Source organism: Elephas maximus, chromosome 25 (assembly GCF_024166365.1).
Source record: "Elephas maximus indicus isolate mEleMax1 chromosome 25, mEleMax1 primary haplotype, whole genome shotgun sequence".
Taxonomy (NCBI): domain Eukaryota; kingdom Metazoa; phylum Chordata; class Mammalia; order Proboscidea; family Elephantidae; genus Elephas; species Elephas maximus.
The window spans coordinates 5048135-5066146 of NC_064843.1; the positions used below are offsets into that span (position 1 = coordinate 5048135).

An 18012-nucleotide genomic window follows, 5' to 3' on the forward strand; every position below is an offset into this window, starting at 1 on the left:
TTCAGGATAGATCTTGAAATGTTGTTTTTGACGAGCTGTCATTTCCAGTGAAAACCTTAGGAAAAGTTACTAAAAACAGAATCTACTCTCAGCCCTGAAAACCTCTCTACAAAAACAGAAGAGAAAGAAAAGTTTTATTACTGTTTTTTTTAAGCTTAACTGTGGTGCACCACAGGCATCTGCTGAAAACATTGCAGAGATGGAAAGGAATCTTAATGAGCGTGTAGCTGAGGGGATACAGCCCGTTACACTCATGTTGCCACGATAGGGTTAGTGTCTTTACGCAGGAGGTAGACTTGCAGTTTCCTGAGGTCTTGTTAATCTCTTCAGGAAATGGGAAAGTGAGAAAAGTTCTTCCGAAATTACATTTCAAGGTGGTGGCTGCCAGATCTTGAGAAGACCTCTTAGGTTTACGGACTTTTCAGAGAGAGAGAAAGAATTTACAAGTTATCTAAAGTGAATTCTGAAAGGACAGGGTGGGAGGGGAGCCTCTTTCCTTATTTTTAACAGAGAATTAAAGCCTCTTATTTTTAATTTGTATTTTTCCTTATACCCCCATAACATTGAGACCATTGTCTTTGCTCTTTGGATTGCCACAGCCGCCTCCTAACTGGTGCCCCTCCCAGAAGTCCTGCCTGCTCCTCTCTGATCCCCACACAGCAGACAAGGTGATCCCTCATTGTTTCTGTCCACCCCGGCACACCCTAGGAACCCCCTATTGCCCAAGCAAGTTAAGCCGGCTTTGGAGTCTCAACCCTCCAGTCTCATGGCCCTTGCCCTCTGCTCCCCCCAGACTCACCTATCTGAGGTTCTCTTCATTCACCAAGCTCATACATCTGTGCTCTTGCAACCTGAGCCCTGTGGGTAGAGCACTTTCCTAGGCCAACTCCCATGACCTACTCATCCAACTGAGATGTGGCTTTCTTGTGCAGACCTTCCCTAACCAAGCTGGATTTAGTTCCTCCATGATGCTCATCTGTGTCCAGACTCATTGATACCTGAGAGTGTGTAATGAATCTCCTCGGGCGCATAAGCTTCTCAGAGCAGGGACATATCTAGTTCTAGCTGAAGCCCCTAGTACGTGGTAGTTCAGTGGACGTTTGCTGAGTAGATGAAGGAACACATGAGGGATTGACAAGAGGACCTTAACTGGAGGCAGTGGAAGTCAAAGTGGAAAGGGGCAACCCTCGATGAGATGGGAGAGCCAGCCATCCTTGGTGATAGATCGTTTGTGGGAGCTGGGGAGAGAGTCACAAGTGGTACCCAGATGGGTAGCTTGGTCTTTTAGCTCAGTGGTGGCAGCACCAGCTGAGGGAGAACACAGGAGGGAGCTGGAATAGGGGAGGAAAGGGTGAGCTTGGGCTGTGTTGAGTTGGAGATGTCTGCAGGACGCATCTGAAGCTAAGGGAGAGAACAGGCCTGAACTGAAGATGTTTGTGTGAGAGTGAAGTGGTTAAGTATTCAGGGAGATTAATGCATAGAGAGTGTATTAAGCCTAGAATCCAGGAGAACACAACTGAGGGAAAAATTGCCCCTTAAGGCAACAGAAGAATGGCCAGAGACCACTGACAAGGACGAGGGAGTTTGGAGGGCTGCCCCAGAAGCCTTCAAGCAAAGAGAGTTTGGATCAGTGGTGGCAAATCCAGCAGAGGCCTGATGTGATGCTCAATGGAAGCTGGCCCTGATGGTTGTTGGTGACTGGAGCAAAGTCCAGTGACCGGTGGGAAGTTCGACTGCAGTAAGCTGAGGTGATGGGGCGAGGTGAAGACCCTTTAGGAGTGGTTCAGGCTGCACACCAGGTGAGCAGGTGGGACTGCGGCAGCAGGGTAGGTGGCTGAGGAGTAGGGCAGGCCTGCCAGGACAGTCTTTGGCTTCTGCTTGTGTACTCAAGTGCCTGGTGGGGAGCACAGAGGAGACCTGGGTGGGTGGGAGGCTCCTTTCTGCTTGCTTAGATTTTGAGAGGTATTTGAGGCATCTGAGAGAGAAGCCAGGGAGGCAGTAGATGGAGGGACGGGTCCAAGAGTGAATGAGATCAGTGAGGGGTAGGGCAAGGACAGAGGGCAGGGCTATGTCCCGAAGAACACCAACATGTGGTGGGCCTGCTCAGTGAGATGATGGGCAGAGAGGTGGGACCACAGACTTGGAGAGAGGTAGATGGGTTCAGGAACAAGGAAGGCTGCATGGCCAGTGACCAAGTTGACCAAGATTTCAGCCTGATGAGAAAGGTGGGTGGCTGGGAGAGGGAAGCCGTAGGGCCTCCACTGTTTCCCAGCTAAGGTGGTGTCTTTGAACTTGAAAAGTTGTTTCTTTTTAAGTGAAGTGATGGTGGTTGGCTGCCCTCAAGTCAATTTTTGACCCATTGTGACCCCATGTGACTGAGTAAAACTGCCCCATAGGGTTTTCTAGGCTGTAACCGCAGAGCCATTGGTGGGTTTGAATGGCTGACCTTTCAATTAGCAGCTGAGCACTTAACTACTACACCACCAGACCTTCTTAGAGATTAGAAGTTCAGTAAAAAGCGTTGAAGGCATATTAGTTTTAGAAGAACACTGATAAGGTTTTTAAAAAGGAAAAGCATCTTGAGAATAAAATACACAATGTTTCCTTTACTGAGATCATTAAAAATAAAAAAACACCGTCATCGTTGAGTTGATTCCAACTCATAAACAGAAAATCAGCCGTTTTACAGATTTGGGAGATGTTTCTGTTTTATTCTCAAAACCCAAAAGTGTAAATCCCTATGTACTGAAGCCCTAGGCTTTCAAAGAGGTCTGACAAAAACTGGTTGCTTAGGGTAATGCATGAATTGATCATTTGTGGCTGTTCAGGATCATTATCGCATATAAGCGGTAAATACCTAGAAGCCAGTTTTCCTCCAGTTAACTCGTCACAATGTTATTTATAAAGGTTTCTCCGTGAGAATGTTTGAAGAAATGTTTTTATTTAGCACATATCCTGGGTCACGTGTCTGTGCTGAACTAAGACATTCGGTGGCACAGATGGTTAAGTGCTAGACTCCTAACTGAAAGGTTGACGGTTCAACCCCACCCAGAGGTGCCCCAGAAGAAGGCTTGGTGATCTGCTTCCGAAAGGTCACGGCCTTGAAAACCCTGTGGAGCAGGTCTCTGCAGATGGGGGTTGCCGTGAGTCAGAAGTGAGCGACAGCAGGGAACGACGACGACGACGTGCTGGGTGGGATTGACCGACAGCAGGGAACGACGACAACGCGCTGGGTGGGGATTGACCGACAGCAGGGAACGACGACAACGCGCTGGGTGGGATTGAGCGACAGCAGGGAACGACGACAACGCGCTGGGTGGGGATTGAGCGACAGCAGGGAACGACGACAACGCGCTGGGTGGGGATTGAGCGACAGCAGGGAACGACGACAACGCGCTGGGTGGGATTGAGCGACAGCAGGCAACGACGACAACGTGCTGGGTGGGGACTGCTCGTATATGCCCCCCCCCACTCCCATCTGCCTGATGGGATTTCCTGTTCTGGCTGAGACTACTAAATCAGGCAGCACAGGTTATGTAATAAGTGACTACATTGCTTGGGTTGGGTCAAAGCAAGAGTTTATATTTTCCTTGATTTTTTTCGTTAACCCTTAACACCTGCTGAAGTCAGAGCAGCCTCAGCTGAAACTCTGGGCCCATCATACTCTTACGTGGAACAGGCACTGATGCACTAGCTGCTCTTGGGAAGAAACTCCTAAAACGTAGAGCTATAGCTGTGGGTGTATACTATGTGTATATACGTATATGTATATGCCCACACGTGTGTATATGTACACACACATTGCCCCCCAGCAGGAGAGTCCAACAGAACACTCTTGAGTAGCAGTTATATCATTTGCCCAGTCAGGGTACCATGTTTATATACTGTTGGATTTTGAATTTAATTATGCCCTCCAGATGTGGCTGGTCAAGGATTTGATACATTTGTTACTGCAAATTGTGGATTTGAGCAGCCTGCCACAAGCCAACAGTGAGACAGGAGGAGGTAAGCAGCAAGAGGGCTTTATTGAACACCGTGTTTAAGAGACAGAGGGGGCAAAGTTTCCCCCAGATTCTGTCTGCCCCAAGAGGGCTACAAAAGGGTTTTGTAGGGAGAGGGTCAGGGTTTAGAAATTCCCAGGAATGTTGATTCTTCTTTGAGGGGGACATAATGACAAAGTGACTTATTGTTAACATCTTGCAGGCCTCTTTACGCCATCCTGGTTTCGGTCACTGGATGGGTCCGGGTTTTGCTCAGTTATCTCGGGTGCTGATGGTATCGCCCATTGTTTTTGTCACCTCGGAGAGAAACATGGTTTAATGAACAACAAAAATCTTGATTACTTTGTTTTTCTACAATGGAACAATCGTGAGACAGATTCCAGAGCAAATAATCGACGTTTTTAAAGACTAAAGATTTTAATCACAGCTTATACAGCTTAAACTAGAAAATATATTCTCTTAATACTAAAACACTACAGAAAATGTATTTTCTCTACTTCACATTGGCTTGGAATTGGAGCTTTAATTAAATTAAAATGTGTGTGTACATATATACATGTGTGTGTACATATATACGTGTGTGTGTACATACATGTGTACAAAGTATGTGTACGTAGGAGTTTCTTCACACGAGCAGCTATTCTATCAGTGTCTGAGCGGGGAGGGGAAGTGAGTGTGTGTGAGAGTCCTGAAGGAAGACGGGGCCTTCCTAAAGCCATGTCCACACTTTACTTCACTTTACACACTTGAACATTTCTGCTTTTTTAACTTTTGATTAACAGCCTCTTACACTCACTCTTCAAAGGCTTATTTTTTATTGAGAGGAGAGAAACAGACTGGGTTCAAAGATTCTCTCAGCACAACCATAAAAGGCAGCCTTCTTGGCCTCCAGCTTTCCGCAGGCAGATTTAGGCAGATCTTATTTCTCCTTTGAACATGTAAGATAATTCCTAAATTTTAGAAGCAATTGAAGCAGTTTGGATTGCTTCTGGCGCTTATGGGTATTGATTTTGTTGAAGTTCAGAATAAAAGTAAAGTTCCCTTTTGGATATCCTATTGATCCTACTGAAACCCCTAATTGCTCAGCCTCTCTTATCATTGGTCTTTCCTGTATACGCTTTCTCACTTGCGCAGTTTTTTTTGGCAGGAGCAGGAGTTAATTTATGCAATTACTGCTTAAAAAAAGCACACACACACAAAAAAAACACTGTTTAGACCTGACTTAAAACAGTCTTTTTCACTTTTTAGGTATTTTCATTTGGAAAAAAAAATTTTTTTTAATTTTGACCTGTACAAAAACTGTAGCTGCATCCATACCACCACATACGTCTCTGTGATGCTGTGTGATAGGATTTCCTTGAAGGTTTGGTTTGGTTTTGTTTTCTAGCCCTTTTCTATCCTGCCAGTTCCTCTTACCCGCCCCCTCCCACTCTTCAGCTGTGACCGTTTGCTGCCTCAAAAGAGAGCATTCCAGAGAACTCACCTGGACAAAGAATTCTGGGACGTTGCCGCTAATGGCTTTAGGCACATGTGCTGTGTGCCCTGCTGGCCAGGAGCAAAGTTCCGGTGAAGCTTGGTGACTGCTGAAGACTGGTGCTGTATCCTGTCTGCTTTAGCAGGCAGTAAGCATGTTGTTTATTAAGCATGTTGATTTTAAAACTTTTAGCATTTTTGAATATGGTACTATGCAAGTAGACTTATCTAAAGTTAACTGTTAAAGCTAGCTGGCTGTATAAAATGTGAAAGTAGTGAAAATCCATGTTTCTTAAAAAAAATGCAGTAGTTGAAGCTTTTGTTTGCAATAAAAAATACTCGATTTACCTTTCCCTGTGAATGTATATTCTATCCCTGGGATGGGGAGGGGCGTTTTATAATTACCTTTTCATTCACCTATTTAAATCAACAATTGTTAAAGAGCCCAGCCGGCCTGGGTGCCGGGCACCTTGGGGCCCTGGCGATGTGGTGCCAGGCCAAAGGCTCGGGAGCGGTGTCGTGGGAGGGCTAGCCCCTGTCACGGGAGGTGGCTCCTCCGGCCTGGTCTGGCTGGGTTTGGGAGGGCGGACGGCCTCCTGGGGACCTGGACCAAGGCCGGGAAGCGCGCGGGCTGGGGGAGTCGGGGCGCCTTGAAAGGGGCGTGGGGGCGCCTCTGCATTTGCAAAGGTCTGTGGGTTTTGGGTCAGAGGTGAAGGCCTAGTGCCCTGGATGCGAGGTCCAGTCGGCCGAAACGTGCCGCCCCGGCGACGACTCCGGGGGCTAGTCCGGTGGGTTTTCTGCTCAAACGGACGACGGAGCCCAGGGGGAGGAGCAGAGTAGACCGAAGCCGCGTCGCCCAGGGTCCGCGGCGCGGGGTGGGGCTATGGGGCGGGGCGCAGCTCGGGCCCGCCCCCAGCCCTGAAGGCTGAGTCCTGGCCCAGCGGCCGCGGAGCAGCGGTGCCGGGGACGTGGCCAGGTGAACAGCCGCGGAGGAGGAGGTGCCCCGGGGACGGGCCGCGGACTGACTGGAAGGCGAGGGTGGGCGCAGAGGGCGCCGCGGGGCTGCTCCCGGCCGCCTGCCCGGGGGCGGGAGGGCCAGCCTCGGACTCGGCCGGGCCGGCGTGGGGCCCGCTGCTGAGGGCAGCCGAGCGGTCAGTGCTCGCTCACCCGTTCCTCGTCCTAGCTGCGCGGCCTCTCTGCATTCCAGCTGAAAATCATAATAAAACCGAACTTGCTGGTGTTTGGCCTGATAGTAAAATTTTTTTTAAGGGCGGGACATCCCAGTTAAAGAAATTAAGCAGAATCACGAAACGATCAGAAAGAACATCGTGTTCTACCGAATAGAACGCGCGCTCTGCTTGGGACGGCATTTCTGCGGGCATATTTTTGCTCTGGGGTTGGAGTCTTCTGCTCATGACACTGGGTTCCAAAGGGCTGTTAATTCAGGTGTCAGAGGGCAAGCACCTGGAAGCACTTTTTAAAAAAGGATTATTGTGCTTTTCTGATTTTATGAACTTCATCTAAACTCTCTCTGGGCTGGAAGTGGCAGAAACTTGTGTCTACACATGACGCCTAAGTACTGTTTACACATATTTGTGATACACACAGTCAAGTTTTTTTTTTTCTCAGAACTCCGTCCCCTCCCGCCCCTAAGGCTTCTTCCTAGGCTTTGCGCTGCCCCCTGCAGCCTCCTGGCCCCGCGCGTTGTAGGACGCGGAACTACTCTGGGTTTTTGATTATGGGTTTGGGAGTACTTGAGGAAGAATTTCTTAAGACAACTGGAGACTTGTCATTTTATAAAACATCTGGGCTTAGCTTTTAAAATAAGTTTCACTAAGAAGAAGTCTTCCTTAGCTGGTAGAATTTAACTAAACAATGCCCAACTGTTTATTCTGAAAATGCCCTTTTCACCAAGGAGGGACACCACCTGAGGAGTGGCATCCGGTAAACTGGCTGTAGGCTCCCTGAATTTACCTGGACAGGTTGGGGGGTGGGGAGGTAAATGCTGTTTGTAGACCATCCGTCTCAGATCAAAGTGGTGTGGACCCTTTCTCCTCCTCTGGCAGTAGGTGGGTTTTGGGTTTTGTCACTCCCCACACACCAGTGAGCCCTGAGAACAGACTCCTGTGTGTCTGAAGAGGCCCCCTAAGGATCACTGAGGCCTGTAGTGACAGGTGGGGTATGTCTGCTGTTCCTTTCCGTATGTTTCTCTCTGCTTTTTCCCATCCGTCTGCGTGGTTTAGGCTCTTGAGATTTCTCATGCTCCTTCTCCACCCTCAGCCTTGTCCTCGGTGCCCCTTTCATCACCTTGAATACCCTGCTTGAAACTACCACCTGAGAGTTGACACCTCTCACCTTCTTGTGGAAAGAAATTGCTGCTGGTTTTGCTTCATTTAAACATCCTCCTCAAAAAGGATAGGTGTCAATTCCCCGACAGTAACAGCTCTAGTAACAGCTCAGGTTGAGACCCCTTTGACCTACACCATGGCCCCAGCAGGTGCATGCTGTGTCCCCATTTTGCAGACAACTCGGCTGAGATCACACTGCTTGTCCCTTAGGGCTTCAGCCTGCTCTGATCTTTAAACTTTGCACCACGCCATACCCGAGGGCAAAAGCCATCAGACCTCCCTTCTCAACCTCAAGGTAGAATCTAGACAGAAAAGTGTTGAGACCCTCCCTGCAAGATTGCATTAAGGCATTTCTAAGTGAATCATACCAACATAGCCCTCAATTTGTTTAGAAACAAGCGTCTTTGTATTCCTTTGAAGAAGAATGACAATCTGTCTGAGAAACTATCAGGCCTTAGAATCTTTAGAGGTGTTTGTTAAAAACAACAACAAAAACCCCAAGCCCATTGTCGTTGTCAATTCCAACTCATGGCAACCCGTGTGTTAAAGAGTAGAGCTACTCCATGTCCACGTTGTTTTCTGGGCTATAATCTTTATGATTACAGAAAGCCTGGCCTTTCTTCCAAGGTGGTGCTGGGTGGGTTTCGGCCTCCAACCTTTAGGTTAGCAGTTAAGCACAAGCCGTTTGTGCTGCCTAGGGACCTGTTAAACACCCACCTGTCCACAAATCCCGGTTCATTCAATGGAAACGCCCCTGCAGGGCCTCAGAGCCCACAGATGAGGTCAGTGATGAGGCTTTACTGTGCACAGGACATCTTTCTGTTTTGTCCAGGGACTGAAACCAAAGTCCTGCTTCCAAGGACATTGTCACCGTTCGTAGAAGCAGAGGATTGTAGAGGCAAGTTCAAGTGGCCAGTGTCCACAGTGCCCCAGGGCAGCAGCCATCCTACCCGCTCCTAGGCCTGTTCCCCAAGATATTTAGGGACAGGCCGGTGATGGGGTACCGCTCTTGAGAGCGCCGAGTGAACTGGAGAAAACCCGGGTAGATGGTCGTTTTTCCTTTTCTTCAACCCCTATGGGCAAATCTGCCCGCGAGTTGTTGGAGCTCTAGTGCCTCAATAGTTATGAGTGCGAGCTTGACCTCGTTGCCTGGAGGCAGGGGTTTGGGCAGCATTGGGTTTGGAACCCTGGTGAATTGCACGTTGTTGCTGAACCGCCCCTTACTCTCTCCCTCCCTGCCCGCCTCTTGGGGATGGGGGTAGGATGGGGTCGGAACTGAAAGCCCTGGAGAAGCCTGTGCCTTGGGCTCTCCACGCGCCTTCTGCCCGGCCTGCCCATCGCTGTAGGACTTGAACGATTGGGCCCCTTTAAAGTGTGAACGAACCATTGCTGGTTCTGCAGAGCGTCGCGGGGCAGGACCGGGAAGGAGCTGAGAAGTGTAATCGGGAAAAGAAAAACGGGCCTTTACTTTATCCTGTTGCCTCACGTGTCCCGAGTCCCAGTATCGCTCATCCGGAGCTTCCTGCAAACTTTGAACGTTAATGTGTGTTCTCCATCGAGGGCTGGCAGATTGACGAGAGGAGCGAGTCCCCTGCCTGGCCGGCGTCAGCGCGCACCGGGGGGAGGTCGGCTGTGACGGCGGGCGGAAGGGCTTGGGGGGCCGTGGGCGAACAACTGCTTTGCCCTTTGCCCTGCCCGGGGCGGTTCGGGAGAATCCTGGACGCGGACTCTGCCCCGGCTATAATTTCGGCCGTCCGGACCGTGCAGACCCGAAGACTTCCCGCCGGAGGCGCGCGCGTCAGGCGGCGGCCAGCGCGTGCGCACTGGGCGGGCAGCCGGGCGCGGTCCTCCGGCCGCGCGGGGGCGCCGCTCAGGTCGGGCGCTCTGGCCGCCGCGGCGTCATTTCAGTGGCCGGCGCCGCGCCGACTCCCGCCCGCCCTTCCGCAGCGCTCAGGAGGAAATGGCTGCGAGACCCTGGAGGCCGTGCGGCCTGCGGTAAGTCGTGTGCGGGGTGCGAGCGGAGGGCTGGCGCGCGGGCCGCCCGGGAGCGGAGCTGGTGGTGCCGAGGGCCGTGCCTCAGCCCGGCCGCTGGTCCCGGGATGCCCGCGGCGCCCCCGCCGAGAAAATGGCGGCCGCCGCCCAGGGGGGAGGGGAGGAGGGAGCGCGACCAGGGGCGGGGGGGACCGGGGGCATCGGGGGGACCCGGGGCGGTGGGGACTGGGGACCAGGGGGACCGGGGGCGGGGGGGGGCCGAGGGCCGGGGAGACCGGGGGCTGTGGGGACCGGGGACCAGGGGCGGTGGGGACCGGGGGCCGTGGGGCCGGGGGCGGTGGGGACCGTGGAGACCGGGGGCGGTGGGGATCGGGACTGGGGTCCCCCGGGCGCCCTGCAGACTCGTGGGCCTGGCGCCCGGCCTCAGGGCGCGGCGAGAGAGCCTCCGGCCGCACTCGGTGAGCGACGCGAACGGACTGGGTCGGGGCGGCCCCCTCGTGACGCTCTGCTGCGGACGGGGCGCAGTGGGGGGCGGGCGGGCGCGGGTCCGAGTCGGGCTCCGCTTTGTGAGTCGGACTGAAGGTGAAAAGCAGTTGCTTATTGCTGAGTGCCGAGTGGCTGTGTCCTTGTCGTTATTCGGACCAAAAGAGAGTGAGGATAATAGTAATATTATCCGTTGACCCAGATCAGCAGTGCGGGAGGCAGAGTAATGCCAAAGGTACTGAGGGGGAAATGCCCTTTCTTAGAAGGTCCAAGACTAGCTGGGTTTATATATGTGGACGAATATATTTCAAGTCACGTTAGCTGGGTTGAGGCCCCCCCCCCCCCGCTTTTTTTAAACCAATACTGTCCCTGTAGACAGGTTTGGAGGGAGATTTTGTTGTAGATCTTTTAAAAACGTGGTTTCTTCTGCTGCTTTCATTTAACGTGGCGGTTTTGACTCCTAGTTTGCTGCTCTGGTAAAAGATAACATTACAGTACTTAGGGAGTGTTTGGCGCTTTAAGAAGTAAAGGCTTTCAGAAAATCGGTTTCGTTTTCTTATATACCTGAACTTAAATTATTGACTTACAGTTTTCTGTTGTATGATTTGTTTTGTTAATGTATACTAGCCATATTTGCATCATATTTTGCCCCCTCACCCCCAATTTTGAAAGTAGAAAGGGCTGCTTTTGCATTTGGTGGAGAGGGAACCTCCTGGTTGCCCCCTTTCTCCATCTCTCACCCAGCTCTGACACCCAGCTTCGTGGCACCCTCCCTTCTCTGTTGTGGTGTCTGCTGTGCTCCCCAACTAGGTGGTGAGACTGGAGGTCAGAGCTGGGTGTTCTGCTTTGAATATGGCCTCTCAGTCTATAAGCTTCGAGTCTGAGCCTTAGGTGACGGCAGTTTGGTGAATTAAATTAGACTTTATGTCTTGGCTATAGATTTGCATCATGGAATTCCATTTTGGCCAAAAATACCCTAAGGAACGTTTTACAGGAGGAAAAGGCAACTTTTAAGATCCTTACGGTATTCCACATGACCTCGTCGTACCCATAAAACATTACCAAGTGCGCAACAGAGCCTCGATTTAGTGCGCAGTAACAGCTACCCTTGAGAGTATGTGGAGCCCTGTTCCCAGTGGTTTGTGTGTCAGCTCATTTGTCGAGCAGGTTGCTAGTATACCCATTCTCACCTCCGGGAGGCTGAAGCACAGGGAAGTAACTTGCCCAGCGTCTCGGAGCTGAGAATCGAAACTAGGCTGTCTGGCTTGAACTCTAAACCAGTACACGAGACATAAATATTTTGTGGTTTCCCCAGAAGCACACGTGCTCTGGCTGAAATAAACTTCCAAGAAAGGTGCGTTAGCCATACATTTTAAGGAAATAAAGCCCGTGTGACTTTATTTATTCAGCGGATACTTAACTGCACGCAGCATTGCTGCGTGCCGCAGTGACTGACTGGTTCTCCTGAAAACGGCTTTAGTGGGGAACTTGAGGTAGGTTGTTCCAACTATTTCCTTTTAAGTGTTACCAACCAGTCAACCTCTTAGTGTCACTTCTGGTCGGAGCGTCCTCTCTCTCTGGCTAGTTACTCCTTGTTTTCCCATTTTAAACACAGCATAGACATCTCAGTCAGTGAACCTGTTGTGAAACTTCTTGCCTGCTTCGCTTTGTGGAGCACTCCTTCTCTGCTTGCCTGTGTGCTACATGGAGAGCGGGCGTCTGCTCACGCGGAATCAACAGTGAGCTTCAGGAATGAGACACCTCCTACCTGGTTTTTGGAATAATATGTATCTTTAATTTTCTTCTAGTTTTTTGCCAAAAGTTGCCCCTTATTAGCATTTGGTTAAATTCGGGCTGTTTCAAGCAAAGTGAGTTTTGTTTAAAAAAAAAAAAGCACAATTAAAATATAAACTTGTGTGATTGGCTGCCACCTTCCCCTTTACTGGTATCTGTGGTTACTGATTTTCTTCCTGCAAACAGTGAAGCTCAGAGTTTGTATGTGTGAGCATCACAATGGCTTGTTGAGAAGTTGTGTCACTGGGGCTTGGAGAAGGGGGCTCTCAGTGCAGTTTGATGTGGCCTCGAAGGGCAAATGGGCTTTGTCTTCATGTGAGCTAAGTAGCGATTAGAGTGAAGACTTTGGCTCCCATTTTCCTTTGGTGGTCAAGTTTGCAGGTCCTGCTGTTGACACTTGTCTTTCCAATGCCATTCAGCACCTAACTCACAGTCGATTCCTGTCCAGCACAAGGGAGTAGTTCTCTGTAGGTATTTGTCATCTGTTCAAGGTCCTGATTGTTTTAAACTGTGGTTAGCACTGATGATACCAAGTGACTTCTTTGGGCTCATAGAGGAGCAAAGATTGAAAGTATTTACAGGCCAGCTCACGATTGCCGTTGGGCCCCTGCATGTGTGGCCCCGATCTAATGCGCCTGGCGGACGCAGGAATCCCACTGAGCAAGTTTTCCCTAGATGGAGTCTCTATTTTCCATTTCCTTTTGTTTAAACAGTGGATATTTAACATTAGCTTTTTTTTTTTGTGGTTAGTATCAAATGATGTGTGTTCATTCCGTTGCAGAGGTTCAGTGATTAACGGTTAGTGGAAACATACCCATTGAGGAAAGGAGGTCAGAACCAAAGCCTGGGTTTTACCCACCTAGTCATCTGAATGCAGACCCCTACGTCTAGGATCCCCTGTTTTACATAAGCCTCATTTTAATTTTGAGTAGTAATATTGCGAGTAGGTTGTCACAAGAAGTTGGATATGTAATCGCACATATGTTAATGAGAATTCTTGGAGCCACAACTGTAACACCTTTAAAGTGGTAACTGTCGTGTAATTTGTAAAGCAGATGTTTCTCTTAGTGTCAGGTTTGTTTGCTTTGGTTTTGTTTTTCATATGCTCATACAGGCATCTAATCTGCCTTTATGAAAAGATAGAGGAAAATTTGTTTCTAAAATGGCAGATTTTACTGTATTTTTGGTTACAAAGATAATACATATATTGAAAATTAAGACATTGTGGAAAAGTATAAAGACTGAAGTAAAACAGACCAGAGTACCACCATCCAGAAGTCCCTGTGATAGCTGTTCACGTAGCCGTGAACATGGCTATGTGGGTGTGTTTAGAGAAGGCACCACTGTGCACAGCTGGTTTGTAAACTGCCCTTTCCGAGTCCCTGAACGGACCTCACCTTTTTAATTGTGATCTTAAAGGATTCTGTTGCATAGCCGTTTCTTGCTTTTTCAAACTAGTCTCTTGATGATGGGCATGTTTGTCACTGTTGTTCAGAGTGTGGCTGTGAGCACCCCTATAAACACATCCATATGTACCAGTTATTTCTGCTAGGTCAAAGTGAAGCACACTCTCCCTCTCCTGGGAAAAGGGCTGTCTCCTGCTCTGTTCCCTGTGCTGGGCTTGTAATGGGCTCTCGGTAAATATTTGTCAAGTGAATGGACTCACCTTTGCCCAAACCCTCACAGCACAGCGTTGACATTTTCATAGGTGATGGTGGCCGTTTGTTGCATGCTTGCTGTGTGCAGAAACGTGCTAACTTGACTCTTGACACTATGTAATTTCAGAAATACTCTTAAGAAGCCTTGTGAGGTCAGTGTTACTCCATTTTACAGGTGGGAAAGTAGGGTCCAGAGGGAAGCACACTTTGCCAGTATACCTAGCCGTTACATGCGCGACTGGGCTTTAAGCCCAGGGACATCCTGAGGTTAATACTCTGCTCTTAACCTGGGCTTCTCCTTGAGGGCTCCCACTTCCAGATTTACTTAACTGGGTACGTTCCCCACTTGGAAATGTCTGAGGTAGTCTTGCCGCAGTCGTGGGGCTGGGTGCCACTGGCTGAAGAGGTCAGGACCAGGGAAGCAGAACCTGCCCAGAGAGGAGCAGTGCCCCCTGGAGATGCACTGGGCTCTGTGGAAGCTAGGCACTCGCACTCGGGTTTGATGGATTGTAATTTAAACAGTGTTTTTACATTCAATAGAGTATTGTTGGCAGTAAGATATCCTTTCTTTTCACTTCTGCCCACCCATGCAGTAACAACATGAGTACTGTGAAGTTACATCATACACGTTACTTGACTTTCAAATTCAGACATACGTGAATCCATGCAAGTGGATACAGAAAAGCCTGCTATTTAATTCCATAACTCTTTTTCTTAAGCTTGAACCTCCTCCACCATCACCAGAAACAAACAAAACTGGTGTCCCAGGGAAGGAAAGGAAGAATCTAGTTGAAATATAGAGTTAATGAGTTTCCAGAGTCCTGGTGCTTTTCAACAGTAATTGGACTAAGCGCTTTTGCCCCTCAGGCTGTGGCATATCCCGCTGCCTTTGTGAGGGACAGCTCCCCTCTGGAAGCAAGTGTTTTGAGAGAAGGCCTTTCTTTTCTCCTTTCATTTTCAACCACGTTCTCTTTCACTGAACTTACTCACTGAACTTACTGACAGTCTTGCTCCGAATGCTACATTTTCATAATTGGAAAATCGGCACCGTCTCACTTAAAACGTAATCACAAAACTGTGAATAAGAAAAGTCAGAAAAACCAAACACTAAAACAGTTCTTACTCCTGTCTTCACAGTCCTCTCTGAATGTGAAAAGGCCTCCAAGATTTCTTTTGGCATGTGGAGTACCAGCCTTCTCAGGTCGCTTGGGGTGTAAACCTGGGCTTTATGTCACCTGATTGCAAATCTTTTGAACTCAAGCCCTCTTTACAGTCCTAAAAATTAAGGACCCTGAGGAGCTTTCCTTTATGCAGGTTTTATCTGTTTACCATAATTAACTTTTAAAATTGTTATTCATCTTAAAATGATGATAAATCCTTGCATGTTGACGTAAATAACGTTTAATGAAAATGAAGTATATTTTCCAAGACAAAAACAATTTAGTAAGAACGGTGGCATTGTTTTACATATTTACAAAGCTTGTTAATGTCTGGCCTAACAGACCGCAGCTGGATTCTAACATCTGCGTCTGCACTCGGTCTTTTGCAGTATCACACATCCCTTAGTTTATGGAGAACTGTATACTCCTGAGAAAGCGAGTGAGAAAAAAGCAAGTGACTTAGTGGTGTTGTGCAAGAGGTTTTGGCCTTGCAGACCTTCTGAAAGGGCCCCTGGACCATACACACTTTGAGAGCCGCTGCTCTGAATGGCAATTAGAAATTCCCTTATTGGTGAGAAATGAAGAGTTTAAAAAATGAGTTGATGCTAAACTTAACACCTGGCAGCGCCCTTGAGCTATTTTTCGTTGGCTCAGTGATGTCCTTGCTTTTTGGGGAAAGTGTGGAGTAAGTCCAGTGTGCTGTCACAGGTGAGGGTGGCGTTGGGTTACGCAGCTCGGTGATGCTGCATCGGCTCCACATAAAACCAGAGGCCCAGAGTGTGAGCAGGGTGCCTGCTGGGTGGGAGTGTTACAGAGTTAGGACTTCTGAGTGAGGTGTTGAACAGGAGAGGCACAGTACTTGTGTGCGCCAAATGGCAGTTTGCATTTATCGTAAGATAGCACAGCCTCTCACTGGCTCCCTAACAACCACGCTGCTGCAGTAATGAAGAGGTAGTGAGAATAGCCTGTATTTGCGGTTTGGAATTAGGAAGTTCTAAAACCAGTACCCTTATGAGAAATAGCCAAAAGGATAACCAGTGTGAACAGAGGCAGAATGTAAGCACAGGGACCAGTGTGGGTGCAGGGCGTGGTACCATGCTGTTGGTGCTCTTAGCCAACCAGTAACCCAAAAAGATAGACCTGGAGCCAGACAAAAGTGGCCATAAAAGCAGTGGGGTGCCAGCTGGGGAGGGGACTTATGGAACATCAGGGCTATGAATTAAGAGTTAAAGACTTAGTGGCTCCGAGGGGACGCAGCCCAGGTGTGCTGTAGGAATGGCCTATTACTTTCAGTGCAAGTAAGTGTCTGTCCTGTGCAATGACCTGCAGTGCACCCAGGGCCCTCTGAGCACCCCACCCCTTCTCCCAGTCCGGGAAGTCATCCCCACTGTTGTCCTTGGGGATTAGCAGCCAGTCCTGTCACACGTGGCACGTGTCCTGATGAGGACAAGGAGCTGTACAGTTGAAATCATCCTAAGACCTAAGCAAGGCCCTTCACCAGGAGCAGCACAGCCCCCGGAGCATGGGATTTGGACAGTGTGTGAAGCCAGATTTTCTTACTCACTGAGAGGGGAGAGGAAACCTGTCAAAGGTAGAATTTGAAGAACTTTAGCATAGAACAGTGAAAACCTAATTTTTCCCCTCTTACTTGACCTTGATAAGTGTATTTACTGTGAGGCTGCTCTGGTTCCTGATGCTTGTTTGGAGAGTTGAAATTCCCATGAGTTGCCCACCATGGTCCCAGTTCTGTGCTTTGCATCAGAAACTGGGTAGAGAGAACCGGCAGGACCCTTTACATGCTCGAGAGGGTTGCGGGGGTGTGCGAAGCACAGCGTGTGCACAGAGCTGGTCTGCGTTCCAAGCTACAAGTTACACGTTTTGTTTCCATTAGTTTGGAAAGCAAAAATACCTACAAAATTTTTGGTTCAGTAGAATTGTTTCTGGATTTTTCTCTGTATTTATCTCTCAAGGACTTAATTATTGTGTTGTAGGCACCCTGGCTCCATCATTTTGTTAGTGACAGTTTGGAAACACTGGTGGTGTAGTGGTCAAGTGCTATAGCTGCTAAGCTAAAGGTCAGCAGTTTGAATCCACCAGGCGCTCCTTGGAAACTCTGTGGGGCACTTCTACTCTGTCCTATAGGGTCGCTATAAGTCGGAATCGACTTGACAGCAATGGGTTTGGTTTGGTTTAGTTTGGTAAGATAAAAAACTTTGGATTAGTTGTGATCTTCCGAAGGATTTAAGTGTAAATGTAATTCACGCGCTCCGTCATTCTGTAGAAATTAAAATCAGTGGAAGCTGACTCCCCTCGCTTACTCAGTGCGCCCGCCGCTGTTCCCTGCTCTGCGTACAAGCGTGGCACGCTTTGGTGCAGATTTGAGACTGAGTGAGCATGGGGGAGCATGGGTGTTGCCTGCCGATGGAACTCCAACACTGCGACTTCTGGGATAAGTCGAGCTGTCCGAGAAGCCTAGATGTGTTCCCCCTAATGACCCTAAAATCTTTTTTTTGAAAGTTTTCTTTCTTTTTTAGTAGTTTAACTTTTAGCCATCGTATTCTCAGCCTTCCCTCACCTACAACAAAGGATTAGTTTCTGATAGAGAAGGACTTTTAAAAAATATTAAAAAAAAAAAAAAAAGTTGCCATGGTGTCAATTTGGACTCTTGGTGACCCCATGTGTTCTCCATAGGGCTTTCAGTGGCTGATATTTATGGAAGTAGATCGCCAGGCCTTTTTCCCAAGGGCGCCTCTGGGTGGACTTGAATCTTCAACCTTTTGGTTAGCAGCTGAGCGCGTAACTGTTTGCACAATCCAGGGACTCCAAAAATAAGTTTAAATTTTGGCCTAGCCTGTAAGAACTAACAAAAATTCTGAGTCCAGAATAATGAGGTTTTGTTTTAGCATCAAATATAATTTCTGACTGGCAGGTTAGAATTGTTTTGAGATGAAAATTTGAGGCCAAGAACTATTTTTTTCTTTTCCCCTACTGCTGCTTTTGAATACTGTTTCAGGGGAAAATAATTAAGGTGTGAAGAAATACACTGTTTTGCCACCAGGTGGGGCAAAATAAGCACTTACCTGTTATCTTTTGGTAGGAAGCC

At 48.7% G+C, this 18012-nt stretch overlaps 1 protein-coding gene across 5 annotated transcripts in view; it reads left to right on the forward strand.

Annotated features, from left to right (window-relative positions):
- Positions 1-18012, forward strand: part of DIDO1 (death inducer-obliterator 1) — a 62688-nt gene that overhangs the window by 3790 nt on the left and 40886 nt on the right. For 3 of the 5 annotated variants that reach the window (XM_049868938.1, XM_049868942.1, XM_049868943.1), the window contains exon 1: positions 9725-9817. The exons of the other annotated variants lie outside the window; for them this stretch is intronic. The gene's annotated coding sequence lies outside the window, so the exon portion shown is untranslated. Of the gene's footprint in view, positions 1-9724; positions 9818-18012 lie in introns of those variants that run through there. 5 annotated transcript variants of the gene reach the window in all.